The sequence below is a fragment of the Bombus pascuorum genome, chromosome 1, assembly GCF_905332965.1.
Source record: "Bombus pascuorum chromosome 1, iyBomPasc1.1, whole genome shotgun sequence".
Taxonomy (NCBI): domain Eukaryota; kingdom Metazoa; phylum Arthropoda; class Insecta; order Hymenoptera; family Apidae; genus Bombus; species Bombus pascuorum.
The window spans coordinates 22,805,490-22,826,440 of NC_083488.1; the positions used below are offsets into that span (position 1 = coordinate 22,805,490).

A 20,951-nucleotide genomic window follows, 5' to 3' on the forward strand; every position below is an offset into this window, starting at 1 on the left:
ATAAACGGCTATCGCGTTCAGTTAATGGAAACAGATCCGCTTGAATTTCCAAATGAAGTTGGAGATAACCAAGGTTTGATAAATAGCTATACATAATCAAACTGATAATTAACAAAAATAAAAAGAAATATGATAGAAAACTACAACGGAACTTACTTTCCTTATCCTTTCCTTCTATTTTTCTACGTTTCCTCGTTTTAAGCCAAACACAACTAAGTTAATATCAATGCATACGATATCCTACTTTAGCTATATATTTAAAAAGGTTCGTAACTGAAAATTTAAAAAATCTAATATATCAATTTTTCGTGAACATTCTTTGTAAAAAAGTACCATTCCATCCCTAATAATTATTAAACAAGCAAATTTTAACGTCATACATGTAAATTTGTACAACAACAGACAATTTGTGAGAGACTAGAGAAACATTATGAAGAGCCGTCGTAACTCGTGAAATTTCAGACAAAGCTAGTGTGCTTCAACACTACGCCACGTAACATAATTCCGGATTATCGTTTAACCCGTTAATTCGGAAATATGGAGCGAATTGCGTCAATGGGGAGGGGCTGAAACTTCTCGCAAAGTTCTCTTGTTTTTCGCCTACGCTCGCGATAATTCTTCAGCGAGGATTATGTGCGGTACGTCTGTGTAAATCGGAACGTTTCTACTGTTCCCAAACGGTTTGTGCCTTACTCTCACTCTCCTATGCCTCCTCACTGCGTGTTATCCCTACTTCAGCTTTCTTATCCTCTCTCTCTCTCTCTCTCCCTCTCCCTCTCTCTCTCCCTACCTAGTAAGCTCGTTCGAGCTTTCTCTCGTTGCTGAGTAAACGCTTCAAACATGCACACTTTGAAGTCGGTCGCTGGTTAAATAGCCCAACGGCCAAAGCAGCCGTGCGCACACCACGATGTTTTGATTCGAAACACCCTCGGACTGTATTTAGAAGAGATTGCACGTTTGAACGGTGGAGATTGCCGGCTTCCCGATTATTATTAGCACGTTTAAATAGAACACGGTCCAATATACGCGATAGGTGTGGGAAGTGAAAGGGTAAACGTGACCGATCGCGCGACAACCGGTATTTAACCGATACGAAATCCTGCAATTTCGTACGATGGGAAACTGGAACTGAAATCAATGTCTACGAGCGTCCACCTGCATACGAGATGTCGTTAACGGATATTAAGATGAGAATAGAAATTATAGTTGGGAGAATTAGTTGAGGAAATTGTAACAGTGAAACTGCAATCGACAGAGACGAGCAGAATTTGGACGATTAAAAATCTTGGTACAACTGGTTATATCGCAAAGCAACTGCTGTAGCAGAAAACGGGGTGAACTGGTTTTCGTACGATCAGCAAAGTTAAGCTACAGTGAGCACGGTTTAGCTTATATGCTATAGAATTACATGGGTGACTATTTGGAAACTCTGTGCTCTATGCTCGGTGGATCGAAACCCATTCTAAATTCTGCGCTCTCCGTTAAAACGCCAATGGAAATTGATATCGATTTACACAATGAGAGAAATATCCAATGAACGATGAATTTTACAAAAAACATAGAGGAAGATTTCAGCTTAATCTTATTACCATATTATTCCAAGTTTCTTCTGCCTAATCTTGTTTTCGTTTCTTTGAAAATGTTTCCTTATTCGTGAAAAAAAATGAATTTGATATTTATAATCTAAGTTTACATTGTGTCTTCATGTTTGTCTATTTGAATTAGAGAGTGTATTAGAAAATAAAAAACGTGATTGAAAGAGACCTCAGGAACATTAAGAACAATTCGAATGCTCAATCCTACACATAATTAATTTCCATTTTTATTGTTTTTGAAAGATCATACATATGCAGTATTTACTTTTACTCGCTGTCAACTGTAAAAGAACTCGCACAGACATAGTAACTAATCTGAACTCTTCCTCGCCAAGTGTAGCACATAAATGTCGTTAAGAAAGAAATTCGATTAAATCACTTGCCTGACAGATTCTTTTGAAATCGCTGGTACGACATTAATATGCCGCAAGCGTAACGAGCACGTCGCCAGATAAGATCGAATGATGCATCCCATGCTTTAAAGCCGCAGGACCATTGCATTCGAACGCAATCGCGGTCCTTTATGCGTCCTCTGATGCGATTAGATGAGAACGAATAGTTGTTTCGTGTAGGGTACTTGAACTACGAGGGACGATCTCTTTGTGGGGAAGTTTATCGCGTAAGCACAGAATAAAATGACATTGTGAATTTTACGAAGACTGTAATTTAGCCGTTGCCTCGATGTACAATTATGTTTTCAGACGTAATATATTACAAAACGTGTATTTTAGAGGATGTAAATACAAAGATTTCTATATTATTAAATCGTATTAATTATTAAATTATATTGTCAGGCAATTTAAAATTAGGATATAATTACAGTAATTGACATACATAATAAACACAACGAAACTTGTTTATTAGTTATATAATACACGTGAAAATTTAATAAACGGCTATATTACTATTTAATTAATAAATTAACGGGTACTCTCCAATTGCAATTATAAATGACAAAAATAGACGATGAATTATTTGAATAAATTAAACTCGATTGAGATAACCACCTTCAGAAGGGTTTGCAAATATTATCAGATGTATTCCAAGTACACATCTCGTTCAACGATGTAGTTATGAATGTTTTCTTGCCACAGCAGATCACTTGACCTCGTCGTTGCGCAACATTTTCAAAGGAATCAATGACCTCGAAAATAGAATTTCATTTTTGTGATCAAAACGAGAGTTGAAATGTGCGTAGACATCTATTTCGTATTTATTAATCAATTCTCCGTGTATTTATTATTCATAGAAGGTTTTTCTTTTGTTCCATTCGTTTACTCTCTTATCACTTGAAACTGATCGAAACGTGAATGTAGTAAAATGTTATACAATGGTAATGAATTAAGTAATTCACAACATATTATTGGAATACGCGAATAAAAGATTCAATCAAAATCTTAAACGTGATTAAAAATACATGCAATTGCAGGAATTTATTAAAATATTCTTTCGTGCTCGTTAGGTATTTCTATAAAATCGGATTTATAACAAACAAGTACTTGCGAGAATTATGCAATTGTTTGCACAAACGGCGCATATTTAACAAATTACATTCTGCAAGCTCGATTATTTCACATTACACATGTATAATGTTGCATGATCAATGCTTTAATGAGAGTGAAGTTTCATTAAGAGTATTAAATACTCAACTGCAATCTTCTGAAATCTGTTTCCACGTGATCGAATTAGTTGTCTCGTTAAGCGCAAATGCAATTTTCCACGCTGAAGTTTCGTGCGGCGATCGTGGTAAAATTTTTGATAAAATTAAAAGTTCATTATTCAATGTATAACAACAACACGGTTCTATAATTGTTTGTTATGTCAGATAATTATTGTTTACGTTTCATTATCTATAGACAAATAGATACGAAATTAATATAATATATTTATGATAGAAATTAAAATACTGTAATAAAGTTTACTCTTGACCAATTATATAAAATTTCCTTTCTCTCAGCTAATGAATTTTCTTTTGATGCAATGATAACGAATCCAAATCCTGAATTAATTTACGATACAAAGGCATTAAATTATAAGAGATAAAGGAAAATAAGCAAAATTTTTAAATAAAATAAATTCAAACTTAATTAATAAGTTTACGGATTATTTCTATGTTAGTTCATTTAATATTTCATACGAAGCATACGGAACATCCTATTAATGATTATCGACAGTTCCAATAAATTCTATTAGTTTTACACCGTATACTCATAAAGAACGGTAACAGGAAACGGCCGTTATTGCTTACGAGAGAACATCGCCTGCAGAACGTGATCGTCAGACTTTACAGGGCGAAATATACGCGAAAAGTTAGTCTTTTTCCAGCAGAGAAGGCACGAGAAGTAATTTGAAGCGAGATCGAAGCGAAGCTTTGATTACCAGCTTGACTAACGAGACTTCGTCCTTACTAGAAAACGGGAATGGCGGTTCGTTCGTTCTCAGCTACCTATCTCCAGAGAATCGATTTAGCAACGGCAGTACCATCGTACCCTGCCGATTCTTCGACAATGAAAGATCGATTTCACATTTGTAATCGAGCGAACGCGACATCAACTACCGCCTTCGCCTCGCAAAGACCGAGAAAAGGAAGGAAAAGAGAAGGAAAAAGTAGTCTAAAGTAGTCAACGCGATCGAAAACGAAGAATTAACGGAAGCCGTTGTTAACTTTAACGTAATCGACGAAACGAGAATTCGGTTGGTGAATTCAACAGGGAGTGTATCGATACAGATCGATGTGCTTCTCTAGTACGCAGCTACGGAGGGAGAACAACTCGAGGGAGGGAAACACTTGAAGATTTTCAAACGAATTCGCCCGACTTCGATAACTCAGTTACAAACTCCGGGTTTCGATTAAACGAAATATCAGGAAACCGTTTGCGTGTGGGCGAATGCATTCGTTGGGCAACAGAGTCGGGAAAATTCGCTTTTCTATTAAAAAAAACCGGTGAATATAATTTTCTGAACGGAACCTCGACATTGGTCAGCGATGCCACCGAGAATTTTATATAGCGACGGCAAAAAGTTTCGTTTGGCTCGTAATTGAATTCGTTCGCGACCAACGAATCGTATAAATATTGTTGCTCGCGAACGATTCGAATATCGAAAATATTTTCATATCCCAAATATTTTTCTTTCCCCGGGAACGCCACGCTCGCATTAGATGCTGTAAAAACCGCGGAGAGATATTCCATCGTTCGCAGTGGAAAAGTTTTTAACTTTTTGTCGTTCTTCGTTAGTAACTCCATGGACGAACGTGCGTCGTAATATACGTTGATACTGCATGTATAATGAACGTGCCAGCCAAGTGTGTGTATCGATTACTTCGAACATTCGGTTCGCGATATTGAAGTAAAAGGATTATGCATATCAATGGCACCAATATTCGGTTACCCGGGTATTCTGACCTCGGCGCGGTCCCAATCCATCGATGAATCGGAAAAGGGCTGTAAAAGGTATAAATAGACCAAAATTTCAGATCCTCTGATTATCTGGCGAATGGTTTGAAAACGAAGTATGGGAATCGACTATTCCAAAATACTAGTTTTATTTAAGCAGATTATTACTATAATGCGATTTACGAATATAAATGATCGTCTCCCTATTTATATGTTTGTACTACTATATATACTGTATGACGACATGCCGGTTTAATTATTGGTATTTGGATTCTGTACTAATGGGTGCAATATTATTTGACGTTGCTGAAATCCGTATGAAATTAAATGAAATATAAATTCAATTTAAATAACGACAAATTTTTAAAACAAGATAGGATTACAATGTACATATATGTCTCGTTAAACTTTAATTTGTACAATTAAATAGAGATATGTTAACAAAAATTTTAATTTGATTTTATAAATCGTAATCGTGAAATATATGATAGACGATTACCGGGATATCGTCCGTTATATGATAGTGAAATGACAATGTTTGTAACATCTAAAGTATTTAAAGTAATAGTCACAGATTAGTGTTAATATTACTAAAAATATTTCTCAAACAATTGTTTCTAAATTTTTTGCTTTAAAACGTAAAAAAATTTCAATAACCGTCTACATGTTTCTTTGTAACACGAACGACCGCCAACTTCCTGCGCGCAAATAAAAATAAAAAGTACATCAAGCAACACAGTGATTAAACAACGAAGGGAGAAACCAGATAGAGAAAGAGAGAAAACCCGTTTAAAGGATGTTGCAGCGAATAATGGAAAGTCTGTCGACGTTAAAGCGATCGACGGAATAAATAACTGATGGTAAGCGCACAAAGCGTGTACTGCGCGACTTCACATGTCCTGTAAAGGTATATACGCGGCGGTTGCAAGGACGCGAGGCTAAAAGGTAGTCACCGTAGGGATATATTCTTCTTCCCTTCCCACTTTTCGTATTTCATTCTCAGTCCAGGCTATGAAAAGCTTCGATGCACGCCACCCGGGATGGGGCCATTTAATACATAGGTACATATGTCAAGCAATAAGCGAAGTAGATACACTGAAATCTCATATTCGCCCCGAAGCATCTCCACCCTTTCCGCCAGTAGAAAGGATATCATTTCAATAGATGCTACTCGCTCCTGTTCATCGACTGACAATCTCCCATCCACGAATATCGTCCAGTTAGTGTAAAATCAAACGAGAACCCAGGCAACATTTTATCAAGGATCACGTCGATCAGTCTCACCGTTTTCTCTGCATCGATTTCGTCACGGTATATGTTGCTATATAACCGGCAATATTAACTAATAATATTCCTGGAATTTTCTACGATCGTTGACATTAATGCTTGGAATTTTGCGTAATAGAAGTTTCGTAAATTGGATCGTTGTTAACGGCGAAAGTAAACTTTTACTCTTGCACATATTTTAGTAACGCTTTCCGAACAAACTGTTTATACAGGGCTATATGAATAGATGAGAGATATAATTATGAATTTGCGAACGTATATATTGCCGTATCATCCAAGTAGCTATTTATTAACAAGATGAATATGTAAATGATGTATATTATGAATATGTAAATTAAATAAATGGATCTGAACCTTCAATTATCGCTTCGATTGTCCCGAAATAATGTTTTGAGATAGCTTGAAAAGTTTTAAAAGCATAAGCCATAAAGGTATGAGAGTGTTTAAATAAAATTCATGAAACCATTCTAGAGAATAGTCGTGCAATCTAAGAGATATCGTCAAAGGAACATTTCACGTAGCGCTTTCCTTTTCTGCTATCGCTTACAAAAGAGTCCCAGCAGACTGTCCCAGTTTTCAAAATCACTTTAGATGCTTAAAACCTAATCCACTCTGTCCGTAAATGACAGAGATCCGAGGAACAAAAGCATCGAGATGAATACAAAAAAAGAAGATGAGAACAAAAATGGAAAACGGTACACGGAGGAAAAGTAAACCAGAGGAGACTAATTCCAGAGGAAAAAGGCGAGATGCAAACGTGTCGCCGTAGGCGCACTGCGACATTCTTGGGTAAACACGGTGGTTATAGATAAAAGCTTTCAGGGTTTCCCGGATGTTTTTAAATATGGGTTAGTCTCAAGCATACGACAACGAGAAAATAAAACAAAAGATACTTCGTTCTTGTTATTCGAATATATTGCCTGGAACCAGTTAGACATGGAAAATCACGTGTTTGGATAAATACTTGAATTCAACATCATCGTATTAATATATTTTTATCTAAGAATTGATTTTTTATCAATTCCACAATTTATTTCACGATTTCAAGAATTTCTGATTAAAATACAATACAATCGTATTCAGTCGAATTCGATTAAAAAAACCATTTTACGAGCAACGAAAAATAAATCCCGCGTGTTATTCCAGGAAAAATTTCCAAATTGATTGATCAAGATATTGAAAAATTTTTTGTATATTTTTTCGACTAATATTTCCCACAATTTATGTAAACGAAGAATTTAATACAATATTGCTATATCCAAGGCACGCGTTACCTGCATTTAATATTTGTTTCATTTTTCCAACGATTAATATACATTTATATATAACAGCGAATTAAAGGATTTGTCGTTTATGTACGATCTCTTAATTAACTCGGGTAGCTTATATTTTACGTGTTAAAATTTCTCATTTAACCCCGTGTGAGAGAATCACGAAGCTAAATCTCTCGAGCTCGTTTAAGAAAGAAAGGAAAGTAGGCATGCTTAAGAGGGACTTTCGTTTAATTAGAAATTTCCATACCTCGAAGATGTCGTGTTCGGCAACGCGTCGCGACTTCCAGCGGCGTCACTCAATTATGCAACGTTAGTGTACCATTTGTGACGGTGTATGATTAATTAATTATGTCACGTAATCAAGGTAACGCGTTACACGCCAAGGCCCGTTCACTTGTACGCACTATCGATGCCGTATCTGGCGAAGAACACTGTCTAGCAACGTTTTCGACGTACCGACGTATCGTTGCACTGGCATAACGTCGCGAGTCACGTTGCATCAAGAAACTAGCTGCACTGTTCGAAACTCCCGCCACGCTCTCACGCGGTTGTTCCTTACACCGGCTGTCACGTAAACATCACACTGTTACTCGACCACAGACACGTTTCGCGATAAATCAACACGACCTCGTAACAGCGTGTCGCGAACTCATTCTACGAACGCAGCGGGCGCCGCGTAGAGAAGAAAACAAAAACAAGAGTCCCCCCCCGCCGGCAGCGACACTCGATCAGTCGTCAATGTCACGAATCAGCAGCGATCTTTGTCTTCGAGAATGTCAATTTCTCGTCTGCTGCGTATTTACCGTATAACAGCTTCATACTCTGACCGCGACTCCATCCACAAATTCGAAATTTTCGTTCGCACGAAGCGTCATAAATCCTCTCGGCGAAATATCGTTGCCTTGTAATCGTTTAGTCCGGAGCAATCGCCGACAGACAGCACTGAAGCATGAATACCGCGAGAACCACACTGAACTTAACCTCGATTCGAGTTCGTCGTAGAACACACACTCGACGTTCGACAAATCCGAAGGCTACGATGTCGCGAATATTCTCGTGGCGACGACACTTCGCGACACGATGTGCACATGTGACCGTACCGAAAGTGGGCCACTCGTCGAATTGACCAGAAGAACGGCACGAGTAAACTCACGCGTTATTATTCGTCGTTCGATAACGATTTCGCGAATATATGGCTCAGCGCAGAAGCAAAAATTCGTAGGCCCTTGTACGATCGTCGAACGACGAAATAGCAAAAGGCACGGAGAGAAAAGGCGCGGAAACCCTCCGCTCGCGAAACGGCCCGGTGACTGAATCGAGCGGTAGACGAGGGACGAGCGACGAGGAAAACAGGCGAGTCTGTCGAAAGGGTGGGGGTAACTGGAAAGGGTGGCTGAAGATACACCCATGCTTTACGCATGCGTATACCGTTCCTTATTCCTTCTCGCTCCTCGTTCGACTGTCCTTCACATTTTCGTTCTCGCTTCGGTCTACGCGGTTACGCTCGTTTCCTCGCTTCACCTCGCTCGCACACCTTCTTTCTCGTCGTTTCATCCTGGATCGTCTTTTCCCTAGCTCTCTCTCTTTCTCTTGATCACTCTTCGTAGGCGCACACAGGGTTCTTTAGGCTCGCTACGTGCCTTTATTACTGGCCATTATTTCCCCGGAATGTTGTTAACCGTAACACTACGAAATGATAAATTAATTTGTTCTCGTAGCGGCCTAGGCGGGAAAGTGTATCACGCCAAGGAGGGCTCTGCGCACGTTTTCATAGACGGGGAAAGTTATAGGGTGTGCGGGAAGATACAGTCGCGAGGAGGCTCGATATTGCCGACGAAGACTCGAGTATTCCGTCGATGTTACGTTTCAATTTTTTCCCTCGAATTCGCAGCTCCGTGAATGGATTAATTCGTATGATGAATTTCGTACGTATATGAGTTACAGTATAAAATACAGTAAAGTATAAAAGAGAAGTTGTATATTCCACGTAAAGTTTGTATAATTCAGTTTGTAGATTATATATTTATTTTGTATCTGTTTATGGTTACTTAAAGTTTGCATGAAAATCCTGATGATATCTTAAACATTAATTTTTTATAAGCGTTAGTTATGAAAAAGCAAGAAAATTTTGCATGGAACGAAATAGATTATTTAAACGAAAATGCTGTGCTGCCATGTAAAATAAAGATAATAGTAATTTCGCCGAAATAACATAGAAAAAGTAATCGTGTTCTGTAAGAAGGTAAGAAGAATAAAAATTATCTAAAGCAGAGCATAAAGTACGATATAAATATATTTTTTATAGATATTAGTAAACATTATAAATACCTACTATAGTGTAACCGTAAAGGCTTGATTAAAAAAAAAAAAAAAAAAAGAGAATACGTATACCTTTGACGACTATAAAAGAATTATTTTTCCTGATCCTATCATCCATTACACCATGCCAAGTAAATTCCACGCGATTACCCAACAAAGTAAGCGTTTTTATATCTATTTTTAAAACGAAGCTATTACAATAAAGCCTCTACCTAAAACCATCGATTATCATGAAGTTCTAAATAAAATGCTGAAACCAACTCGTACAAATCCTCTATTACTCCACATCACCCTAATTGAACGTTTCTATAATACATTTAATATTCGTTACTTTTTTTTAAACGTGATATGTTGATATTGTTTCAATATTCCATCGTAGGAGCTTATCGGTACGAAAAATACAGGACCATTAATAACGAATAACTGGACTGGGGTAAATCTAAACGATCAAATAGTACTTTCTATCGGTAAATGAGGTCGATTAAATCAATTCATCTGCTCTATTCGGGTATCGATATTGACCAGTTTCTGACTCGGTAAATCGCTCGATACGGCCGTGATCCACGTTCACATAGTTTGTAGCAACAACCGGCTCGTTACCAACATGTCCAACCAAAGCCGACAATAGGACTTCGTCCAACAGCACCTCTATGTTCCCCGTGGCTCTTGTCCGCCGTATATATGAGCGTGATAATCGTAATACAACGGATGAAAGACCGGACGCATAATAGTGACAGGACTGAGAGCGTTAGTCGTGGTTGACGGAACGTAGTGCGTGTTGTTCCGTTCTCTGTAATCGATGGCTTGTCACACAATCGCGTTATCACTTTTCGTCCCGCAGCACGCGGAATCGTGCAGCACCGCAAATGTAGGAATACTGCGTGGCAACGCGTGTGCACGAGATTTTATTGCTTCCACCGATATCACTTTCGAATGAGCACATCGCATAAATTCGCGTCGAGCTTAAACGATGACGAGTGTTCCTCGATCGTGATCACCGACTCCCGTGTTTGACTATCGATACGCTTCGATTCATCGGATGAATCGTTGATAAATACCAACCTACGACGATATAACGTATCTAATGCGTTTGGTTGTTTCATTGCGTATACATTATGTATCGTAAGTGTACACGGATGGGTACATTGAACAAGCAAGCGGTTTCATTATTAGCACAGTAACAAGGCAATGTCTTTGGGTCAGAAAATCATTTATGTTAACGAGCTACTGGTATGGTATACATCTGAGTATGCGCGCGATCTGTGAAGGTAATTCACGATTCAAAAGCTAGACTATCCTGTGTCCAGGGAATTTCGAACGATTGACGTAAATATTTTATAATTTGCAAGAGTTTCGTTAACGTAAGTATACGACGTACTGGTTTTATTATATTCGGTAAAAATTTAGTTTATCTTCATTTAACTTATTTGATTAAGTAACTTTATTTAGTTAATATAAATAAAGAATTGAATAAAATATCTTGTAACTTCTACAAATGTTATCAATTCTGTTTCAAACTTAGTCAGTATAATTTTGATAGTCGAATGTCGTAACAGTGCTGGCGAAATTTAAATATATTTCATACAGCACACATAGTATATTCATAAAAGGTATCTACTCTTTCGTGCGCCTGTGTATATGTTTCATATAGTAACATTTTTCCCTGGTTCACATTTTTTCACTCATCTTCTCTTAAGATGTGTTATTGATATCACCCTATCTTACATATCGAAAGCAGACGATATTTTACTATACACCGTGAAACGGGAGTATAAAATTCCTGTTCGTCCAAAGAAAACGAGGGTACTTTCATTCTGTAGGAAGAAGTATTTTGGAATTTATTTTCGTCTTTCAATTTCTGCTCCCTCGTAGGTTCCCTACAGATCCATTGAAGTATCGGGAATCGTGATGAAGTCTTCTATCAGATATAAAACCATTCAGGTCGCTTTTCAAACCCGATACACGACATATCTACGTTGCCACCAGTTTCCATGATCGTGTCGAATATAACGTGCAAAATGAAGAAACTCGACTTTCAATTAAACTCCAATTCAATTACACGTGTTCTATCGGATTCCTCTATCTCTGATTGCCTACTCGCGCAGACACCGCAAACGCTTTCCATCGTTCTTCTAGGAAATAATACGGTTAACCCCTTCCTTCGTGCGATCCATCTACGTATAATGGCTTCTCTACGTGTACCTTACGCGAGCAAACGGTCTCCACGTAACGTTTATCGCCGGCGATTTCACGAAATTTTCCATTGGAAACGCTCGTAACACTCTAACTATGTTTTACGCGTTTAATAAAGTTGAAACGATTAAATTGTACGCACCGCGCTATCGAAATCAACCGCGTATCTGATTTAAATGTATCAATTTTAACGATAATATTTCTTCGTTCGCAAGCTGCACTCCCGTACTATGCAAATTTACCGTGTAAAAATGGAAACGGAATTATAACGATGGGGGCCGTGCGGCTTGAAGCACCCTTTACACTCGTCTACATTCATACAACCTGTATCCCTCTCGTAACCTCAAACCTATCTGGATTCTGCACGATTTAATGCCGCTTGTCAGGAGTTTACGACTTGTGCCAAGTCTCGACGGACGGATGCCCTTTTCCATGCCCCCTCGATCTTACCACCCCAGTCGCTGATTAGGTAAATAGCCTAAAGGCTCGTCCCTTACGTCTCCATATCCGTCACTGTACCACGCTCAGGGTTTGAAGAGGAATGTGATTGCATATGTATTGGCGGTGAACCTAGTAAACTGATAGCCTTCTTCCTTAGGGACGTATCAACGTGGAAAAACATGTGATAGCCGGAATGAACGTGGGATCTGAAATAACGATTTCCAACTTTTCCGACACAACCGCCCTTACCTTTCCCTCGTGAAATATAGACCGAAATGTAACATGAAACGATTTCGGGTTATTCCTTTCGTTTTATCGAATCTTCCTCATACACTTTATTCAAATTACTAGAAGATACTTAAGTAAAATCCGTATGATAAAATGTTCCAAGAAATATACGTGAAATGGGGAATATCGATTGAAACTTAAATTTATTTTTAATTCGTACACTTGTCGACGAAACTAGGAACGCAAAATCGAACTTTATATGCTCCGCCAGTGCAATCCTCGTGCACGTGGCAATTATTTTAACCCGAAGAGGAGCACCAGGTCGGACAAACGAAATTACCCATAACGAAGGCCGAGAATGTACCGGGTTAGCTTCACAGCTCATAAAGCTTCATTTTTCTAACCACAAAAAGCCGTAGAACCGAGAGGAAAAAACTGCTGCTCTTGTCTGCAACGTCCCTGGACGATCTGACATCTTTCTTCCTGGTATCTCTCTCTTGGTCAAGCACTGGCTCCTTCCGTATCCCGTTTTCTTTTTTTTTTTTACTTTTCATGGTAGCTAGAGCTCGGTGTCGGTATTTATAGCGCGGAGGAGTCGCAGAACACTGAGAAAGCTGCTCAGCGGGTGGAAACCACCCCGACCGAATCCATGAACCATTTCTTCTAGCAACGCTCCAACGTAACTTTAGCTTCTGTCGGCCGTAACGCGCATTACGGGAAACTGGCACATGGACGCGGTATAGTCGCGACTAAAAGCCTTAATCGCGGTCACTGTTTCTTTTCTCTATCAAAGAGAAGAATCGTCCGACGTGCGATGATCTGTGACTCTGCAACTTTGCTAACACGGAGACAAGCCACGTGTTCTTGCCTTGATGTGCTCTTCAATCGGTAAAAGGGTGTCGAGTCGATGCTACGCGTTAGGTCACCTACCACCCCCCCCCCCAAGTCGTAGATCATCCCGAACAGGCCAACTTTCCGCTGGATGCCCGTTAAAAAGTTTCACGCAGCTCGACGAACTTTTTGGAACTTTCAGTTTGCGGTCTCTATCCTTGATAAATGTTGGAGTGTGGTTTACATGCCTTGTATCGTGCGTAACGGATGGTCCGTTGTTTAGATACATGGAACGGGATCGTTCCAACCAATTTTTCGATAGAACCAGAAGATAAAAAAAAAAAAACAAGGGTGAAATCCTCTCGCTTCTACACGCAAACGAATCTCGAATTTGGTTTACACTTTACTCAGAAACGAATGATCGGTAGTTTCCGAAAAATGTTTTGGATTGGTTTCCAGGTTATCTCATGGACGAAATTATTTTACCGTACACGTCGGGTTCATCTGCCTCTTTTTTTTCGATCTATTTCTCCGTGCTTACTCTACCTTGTTTTCTAAATCTTTCTCTTCTTTAGTGACGCGATACAGTTTTATCGATACACTGCGAGTGTGCGTGGTTTCCTTCGTCCGAAAAGTCGTTCGTCATAACGAGCACCACTTTACTTCCATTATTTTCACCGGTATTCGAGCAGTTAATATTGGAATCTCTCCAAGTATTTCACAATTCAAATGGCATCTTCGGCCTTCTACTTTCCACTGTCGGTATAAACGGCGTTTTGCATATCTCTAATTGCACTTTCATTATACGGGAACGTTGGAATGCCTTAATGAATTGGTCCATTATGACACGAAACCGAGCCACAATTCTCGACACGATGTTAAAACAATCGCAAATATATGCACGCGCAAACACAGACGTTTTGTTAATATTTACTTTCGCTTCACTTTCGCTTGATAGAACGATTTTTCGCTTGGGAGGATACGACGAATTAAACGTCGCGCGGTTTACGAAGAACCAGAAGCAGAAATGCATTTATACGATACCACATCGTTCAACCGTACCGTACCGGTCTAGCGTTTTTCCGTTTAAAATAGGTTTGCATAAATGCACAGAAAGAGAGAGGCGAGTGGTCGGAAAGAGTGGCCAAATAAATATCAGGAAGGAAACGGTGGAAACGTCGAGAGGTTCGTGTATAGCGTGCCTCGGAATTATCTGCGCGGAAGCAACGAAGATCGTTCAAGTACGCGAAGGCAAGAATTCCCCAGCCAGTTTTTCTTTTACCCTGGCAACTCGATATTGCTCGGGGTGTACTTCACCGAGCAAGTTTGACATACAGCGGCACGCGAAAGTATTCGAACATTTACCACAGAAAATTTTTATGAATATGTTATGTGCGTTATACGAAATGCACGTAATATATCGTGATTATATTGGTAAAGTTTGAAACCAACCCGAAAATACACATAGAAGTTACAAGATACTTACCGCAAGTATATATTTAATAAAAAATTAGTATACAACGTGAACTGCTATCTTATATAGGAATATTAAGTAGTCTTTAGAATACTAAAGCTTATTAAAGCAATAATGGTTAAATGACCATTTAAATACTTTCATGATCTTTGCGAAATATACATATACTAAACTTGCGCTAAATATCTTGTAGCTTCCATGTAGATTTTCAGAATTGTTTGAAACTTTACTCATGATAGTTATACTTTACTTTAATCACGATAGTCGAGTTCGCTCAGAACGCTAATGAAAATTCAGAATGTTTCGTATGCGACATATAATACATTCATAAAATATTTCTACAAGTATTCGAATACTTTCGTGGGTAACTGCAAGCAATCCCTTACATGTACGTCACATACATACACATATATGTATGTATGGGCGTCCTTTTAACGAGCTGAAAGTAACCAAGATACGACGGCATGATATGCCTAGCGACGTATTGTGCCCTGACATTCATTCCGGGGGTGCATGTAAGCGAACACACGTGAACTTACACGCGAGTACACACGAGATGACGCTTGCTCGTAGTGGTTCCAGACGTTTTCTCGTACACAGAGCTCGTGCACATGATCGTTGTAGCGTTGGCTAGCGCTCTCGGACTAACAGACCCAGGGCTATCGTACGGCCACTCGAGACGGCTGTTAGCATGTTGACTTAAGTGCCTACAAGGATTAACAAGCCAGCCACTTTTTGTTCGGCTATTTATTTTTTCTTTTTCTACAGCATTCGAGGGATGAATCTTAATTACGGTCGACCATCTATGTACACACGCGAATGCTTGAATACTTTAACAAAGAATTATTCGAAACACTTCCCTCCCTTGACCGACTGTAAAGTTACGTCCAGTATGCGGTCGTTCGTGTCGTACGCAGCGTGACGTCGTAAAACACAACCGGAAGTCTGAACAGGGCATTAAAAAAGTTCCAGTGAAAAACGTCCGTACGTAAATAGCCTCTTCCACGTTATGCGAAAACGAAACTGATAAATTCAGTTAACGAAGCCATATATTAACGAGCTGATTAGAGGTAATAAAGTTACGTTCCCGCTTTTTTCATCTACTGTTAACCACCGTATACATATATCGTGAAACCTTTCCGGTGTAGAAAGTTTATTAATAGCTTGCAGACAAAGCTTTACTTAGGACAGCGTTTCTAAAATACCTGCATGCTGGAATGAGGGTGGAAGGAGGGATGGGTGTCGATGTCCAGGTGCACGGTCCTCGGCGACATGCGAAAAATGTAGAAACTAGAGTAGATGGGCTGTCAGGTTACCGATGTTCCCTCTGGGACTCGTCAAACGTACGGAAAGATGGCAAACCTACTTTTCCAGAAGCTCGGATGTCTCCGTGTTCCCCGAGGGTCAGTGATAAAAACCAAGACCAGTCAGCAATCGACAATGAAGGCGCCTTACCTCCCAGCCCTTTTCGACAAAGGGTCCACGCAGGCCGTGGCGGTGGACGACAAGCCCAGCGACAACTCGTAAACTCTCGTCGATTGTCGTCGATTCGTGAAACAAGGGGAAATGACAAGATCGAAAGTTGAGACTCGACGATTTACCAGGGATCGCCGATGCAGCCAAAAGGGTGGAGCATAAAGCGGCTGAATAGAGAAAAATTCTTCTCGAATTCTGTTTTTTTTTTTTTGGCGGGGGAACGTTTCGCCCTTTCATACGCGACGCGACTACTTCCCAAAGATTTTCACCACAAAAGACCCTGCGTTTCTATTGAAATGTTACAAAAAGCGATTTGTAACTTTCCCTGTCAGCCTCGTTCCGCTACCGAGACGCAAATCATTCCTGAATTAGAAAATAGCGCGCACATTCGATGTTCCATGCCCAACCATAAAAGTCGATACGATAGCAAAACGAGCAAAGAGGGAAGAAGCTATCGGACATAACTTTCTCATAAAATCGAATCGTAGACGCGCGAAACGTTCGCGTTTTTCTGCTGACGTTGGTTCTGTCCTACCTCGTGGCCACCCGTCCTTCCTGCCTGCTCCTATCACAATTCGTTTAATCAACGAACAATGGAGCTTCGAAAACGAATTGTCATGCAAGCGGAAGCGTGTTTGACGCTATCGAAACATTCCAGAACGGTAGCAGCAACAATCGTGTACTCAATGCCAGGGCAAACATGACGGATTAGAGAGGCATTGTTGTAAGGAATTCGGGGATGAGACAGCCTCGTTCACTCTTGTCCAAAGATGAAAAGAGAAAGGGAGGTGGAGAACACGAGAAGGAGAGAAGTGAGCGTAGGAGAAAGAGGGAGACGAGTTAGTCCACGAGAAGTGGATGGGAAGGTAGTTTGGGATTTTGATTGAGGTCGGAAGTGCGTCGAAGGGATGAACCAATATATCCATTGTTAGGATTGTGGAACTTCGGTACCATAGCTTTGCCGATCACGAGTTACTTTGCGCGGCAGCAGTGTCGCGCACACATAGGTAGCCATGATTGTCAGCCCATTCACGCATTTATTTGTCGTTGAATTGTAACTGGTGGAAAACTACGTAGACGGAGAAAGAATGACGTACGCGCCGGTCCATCGATCACCGGAACGATGAAGCTTTTTCGAATAAAATAATACGCCGTATATTTGTGTCAGTATGCAAACACGGAATCGAAGTGCAGCGTAATGGAAATTCTCTGCTCCGAAAGACGGGTTTCCGTTAAACAATATATTTTCAGGGAACAATATTTAATTAACTCTGGGTTCCTTCTCGTCACCAGCATCGATTTTTTTATTGTTTGCTCTCAAAGTATAAAAAGTTCTACGTAATAAAAAATGAACGAAGCTCAATGGTATATCGTAATGTAATATAGAAACGATAATGCAACTGTGCTATTAATAGATATAATCCATTCGATGGAACTTTCCTTTCATACATTCTTCTGTTGATGGAGATAGATATCTATATTTTGGAAACCACGATTGTACTCCTCAAATTTATTACTTTCCTTATTTTACAATTTTTATCTTTCTGAAATTGTTTTAGATACGTCAGAATTATTCACGATATTTCACCATCCAGGTAAGGGTAATTAAAACGTTATGCGATCGTACGGTCGATCGAAAGATTAAAAGCACAAAATCCTCGGGTGAAGATACCACGGTATCTTACACTAATGCGTCCCGAAACTCACGCTACGCTAATATTCTTGTACGCCATACATTTCACCGTACACCGATAATCCTCAAGATAAATAGGTAATTAATCGAGGTTGCCTTCTATCACGCGACGTAGCGTTGCGCACGCTTAATGCCTCGGGTCAAAGCACGCCGATCGACGCCGGCTGCTAACGTATTCACCCTATAAATAGCAACGCGAAAACTGTTTCACGAAACAATATTAACAGCACTCGCAGAGGAATCAGAGGAATCTCTGTTCCCTTTCAACGACTTGTCCTAGCTTTTGTTACTCTTGGAGCTTTCAATCTGTTGTCTTGTCGTTCCAAAAGTATCGTAATACCTTTAAAAGGAAAAACACGAATACTATAAAGCTACGACGCGATGAACCAGCTTCTTTCTCTAACATGCAACGCTAGAGGAGAATACATTACGCGAAATTAAATTCACTTCTTTCCACGTCGGTGAAGAGAAAAGGGAAGTTTCTTCAGGGTAGAGAAACGAAGCTAGTCCCTCCGGATACGCGTCTCATCGACGCGACTGCGTGTTAATCGGCGCGATCGAATTCAGGACGAAAAGGAATGAAATGGAGCATTAAATAGATCGTAAGTTAACGCCGTCTCGGCTGAAATTCTGAAATAAATCGTAGCCGATTTAATTAAGTTCGGCCGTGTAAGGCGTCTGCCTTAGCCAGACAAAAAACAACCGAACGGAAGAAAAGTGACCGAGAGACAGGACAAGGGGAACATCCAGGATAAAAGTCCGTGGAGGACCGTGAACTTTTTCGATCGGTTCCAGAGCAACTCTGTTTCCGTAGTTTCTCAGAGACACGAGTTTTGGAAAACTCATCCTCCAAACTGTTACTCTTTTACTTTCTTTCTTTTCATCGCATGGCATTCGTCTAGGAAACGTTGATCAAACGTGGTAAGTGTAACGAAAGAGAATATACTCGACCAAACTGCTGCAGCTTAAATGGCATGGAATATCTGTCGAACTGATTTATCTGGAAATGTTCCCGTTTGTTCGTGCGGACGATTAATATCGTGAAACTTTTCAACTTATTGGCTAAAGAGGAGGGAAATGAAACGACAAAGACCAGACGAGTCAATGGGAAAGAAATTTTAAAAGGAGTAGCTTCTTAAGTTCTTGCAAGTAACTTCTTTATAATGAATGATATTTAATTTTTATATTTGTGCCGTTCAGAAGTCATATTGATCAGCTTCATAAGTTAAAAAATACAGGAAAGTGACAACCTTACGAACATTGTTCTCTAAACTTACTTAAAAATTTTACAATACTTACGTCACCTTGCAATGAACAAATTCATGAAAGTAAGTCAAAGGTTTCTTGACAATTGAATAATAACAGACCACGTATGAAATAAAATGAAGAAATTAATAAAAGTGAATTCATCGGGTTACCTTTTGAAAGATTCATTTATACTGTTCTATAGAATATTGTTCTATAATATTACTGTGTCGTACTTTTAGATTGAACTGTATTCACAAACATTATTATGTTAAACATTTTTTTTAAATGTAAGATTCTTTAGATATCTTTGAAATGATTTCAGAAATGATTTAGTAAGAGCGAAAATCGTATTGAAGTACGACAAGTCATATCATTATGTGACTTTTATGCGTAAGTTTTTTTTTAATTAATAAAGCGGAAGAGTTTTTCGATCAGACGCGTCAATGGTTTTGAAAAAGCTAGAGGGTTGATGACATTCAACGCGAGAAAGTAAGCAGACAGATTTCAAGACGCGATAAGTAACTATCAAGTGCTTAGTATCAAACTGGTAATTTATTACAAACTATAGTATAATGTTCGTGCGTGGAACTTAAAGTAAGTCTATAACGTGCCACCACTTACTCATTATCAGCAATTTCGAGATTTATGCGAACTAATAACGTGCGTGCTCCGAGCACTTAATTTCGAGCCAATTTATATATCCTCCTTCTGTTAAGCATGGCTTTCAAATTAATATCAATTAAAAATGTTTGCTCGTTAAATGCCTTAAATTATATCCAAGTATGTTTACATGATAAATCATTGTCGAAAAACAAGAACCATCGTAAAATAAATACAAATAAACTTAAGTCTTTTATATTTGAAATGTTTACAAATTTATACAAAAAAAAGTAATCACCATAAAAAAGTGGCGCATCGTTGGAAAATAAAAAAAAAAGAACTGAATTCAATGTTACGGTTGGAAATTAATTCAGTCTACGATGGCGAGAGGGATCGAAAATTGCAGTGATTTCCAGCGCGATAAGGGAAAAAAACGAACGATATGAAAAACGCGGAGAATCGATCGGCTTTTCGGCGCTTAGGGGCGTCAAAAATTACAATGCTCGTGGAATAATGAGTAGAAGAACGAGCTGTTGTGACGCGATATAGCCGAGATTCACGCGCGCCTTCATCATTCCGCTCAATGACGCGTCAAACGCAATCAGAGTGGAGATTACCCCGACGAGGCCTGGGGCTTCGCACTTCCCATAACCATATCCTACCCGATAATCCAACCAATTATTGTAGTTCGTGCGAGAGCACGAAGGAAGGCTGGATAGACAACGTCTGAGGCATTATTTCCGCTTTGTCGGCTATGCTGGTGTCTTCCTTTCGTGGCACTTAGGAGCGCACACGGGAGCGCATAAGTGTGTTGATGGTGGTTTGCGGCGACAATACGCTCGCAAGAAGACACACGAATATCATATTGATCCGAGTTATGTATATCGTATTAATTAA

The 20,951-nt window shown here is 39.4% G+C and overlaps 1 protein-coding gene across 3 annotated transcripts in view; it reads right to left on the reverse strand.

Annotated features, from left to right (window-relative positions):
• Positions 1-20,951, reverse strand: part of LOC132908412 (semaphorin-2A) — a 564,200-nt gene that overhangs the window by 456,390 nt on the left and 86,859 nt on the right. For 2 of the 3 annotated variants that reach the window (XM_060962437.1, XM_060962455.1), the window contains exon 1: positions 7,799-8,859. The exons of the other annotated variant lie outside the window; for it this stretch is intronic. The gene's annotated coding sequence lies outside the window, so the exon portion shown is untranslated. Of the gene's footprint in view, positions 1-7,798; positions 8,860-20,951 lie in introns of those variants that run through there. 3 annotated transcript variants of the gene reach the window in all.